Raw genomic sequence first — 2,248 nt, 5'->3', positions numbered from 1 at the left:
ATAAAATTTTTCGCAATTCTGCTGCTCCAAACGCTTAACCAGAATGGCCTAGGGAAAAAATACACATAACGTTGTAATTGGGCGAGTTTCTACTTTCAGACGCAGCAGGAATTTTTGGGTTTGGTCAATCCGTTCGCGAGATATGGGACATTGAATCTAAGAAATGGTTGAGAAGACAACAAATTTTTCGCAAGTCTGCTGCTCCAAACGCTTAACCTGAATGGGCTAGGGAAAGAATACACATACCGTTGTAATCGGGCGAGTTTCTACTTTCACACGCAACAGGAATTTTTGGATTAGGTCAATCCGTTCGCGAGATATGGGTGTTTGAAGCCAAGAAATGGTTGAAAAGGCAAAAAATTTTTCGCAATTCTGCTGCTCCAAACGCTTAACCAGAATGGCCTAGGGAAAAAATACACACACCGCTGTAGTCGGGCGAGTTTCTACTTTCAGATGCAATAGGAATTTTTGGGTTAGGTCAATCCGTTCGCGAGATATGGGAGTTTGAAGGCAAGAAATGGTTGAGAAGACAACAAATTTTTCGCACTTCTGCGGCTCCAAACGCTTAACCAGAATGGCCTAGGGAAAAAATACACATGCCGTTGTAATCGGGCGAGTTTCTACTTTCAGATGCAATAGGAATTTTTGGGTTAGGTCAATTCGTTCACGAGATATGGGAGTTTGAAGCCAAGAAATGGTTGAAAAGGCAACAAATTTTTCACAATTCTGCTGCTCCAAACGCTTAACCAGAATGGCCTAGGGAAAAAATACGCATACCGTTGTAATCGGGCGAGTTTCTACTTTCAGATGCAATAGGAATTTTTGGGTTAGGTCAATCCGTTCGCGAGATATGGGAGTTTGAAGCCAAGAAATGGTTGAAAAGGCAACAAATTTTTCACAATTCTGCTGCTCCAAACGCTTAACCAAAATGGCCTAGGGAAAAAATACACATACCGTTGTAAACGGGCGAGCTTCTACTTTCAGATGCAATAGGAATTTTTGGGTTAGGTCAATCCGTTCGCGAGATATGGGTGTTTGAAGCCAAGAAATGGTTGAAAAGGCAAAAAATTTTTCGCGATTCTGCTGCTCCAAACGCTTAACCAGAATGGCCTAGGGAAAAAATACACATACCGTTGTAATCGGACGAGTTTCTACTTTCAGATGCAACAGGAATTTTTGGGTTAGGTCAATCCGTTCGCGAGATATGGGAGTTTGAAGACAAGAAACGGTTGAGAAGACAACAAATCTTTCGCACTTCTGCTGCTCCAAACGCTTAACCAGAATGGCCTAGGGAAAAAATACACATACCGTTTTAATCGGGCGAGTTTCTACTTTCAGATGCAATAGTAATTTTTGGGTTAGGTCAATCCGTTCGCGAGATATGGGAGTTTGAAGGCAAGAAATCGTTGAGAAGGCAAAAAATTTTTTCGCAATTCTGCTGCTCCAAACGCTTAACCAGAATGGCGTAGGGAAAAAATACACATGCCGTTGTAATCAGGCGAGTTTCTACTTTCACACGCAACAGGAATTTTTGGATTAGGTCAATCCGTTCGCGAGATATGGGAGTTTGAAGCCAAGAAATGGTTGAGAAGGCATAAAATTTTTCGCAATTCTGCTGCTCCAAACGCTTAACCAGAATGGCCTAGGGAATAAATACACACACCGCTGTAGTCGGGCGAGTTTCTACTTTCAGATGCAATGGGAATTTTTGGGTTAGGTCAATCCGTTCGCGAGATATGGGTGTTTGAAGCCAAGTAATGGTTGAAAAGGCAAAAAATTTTTCGCAATTCTGCTGCTCCAAACGCTTAACCAGAATGGACTAGGGAAAAAATACACATACCGTTTTAATCGGGCGAGTTTCTACTTTCAGATGCAACAGGAATTTTTGGGTTAGGTCAATCCGTTCGCGAGATATGAGGAGTTTGAAGCCAAGAAATGGTTGAGAAGGCATAAAATTTTTCGCAATTCTGCTGCTCCAAACGCTTAACCAGAATGGCCTAGGGAAAAAATACACATACCGTTGTAATTGGGCGAGTTTCTACTTTCAGACGCAGCAGGAATTTTTGGGTTTGGTCAATCCGTTCGCGAGATATGGGACATTGAATCTAAGAAATGGTTGAGAAGACAACAAATTTTTCGCAACTCTGCTGCTCCAAACGCTTAACCTGAATGGGCTAGGGAAAAAATACGCATACCGTTGTAATCGGGCGAGTTTCTACTTTCAGATGCAATAGGAATTTTTGGGTTA

The sequence above is a fragment of the Ptiloglossa arizonensis genome, unplaced genomic scaffold, assembly GCF_051014685.1.
Source record: "Ptiloglossa arizonensis isolate GNS036 unplaced genomic scaffold, iyPtiAriz1_principal scaffold0027, whole genome shotgun sequence".
NCBI classification, from domain to species: Eukaryota; Metazoa; Arthropoda; class Insecta; order Hymenoptera; family Colletidae; genus Ptiloglossa; species Ptiloglossa arizonensis.
The sequence above is the reverse complement of the archived record's forward strand: the minus strand, read 5'-3'. Positions refer to the sequence as shown.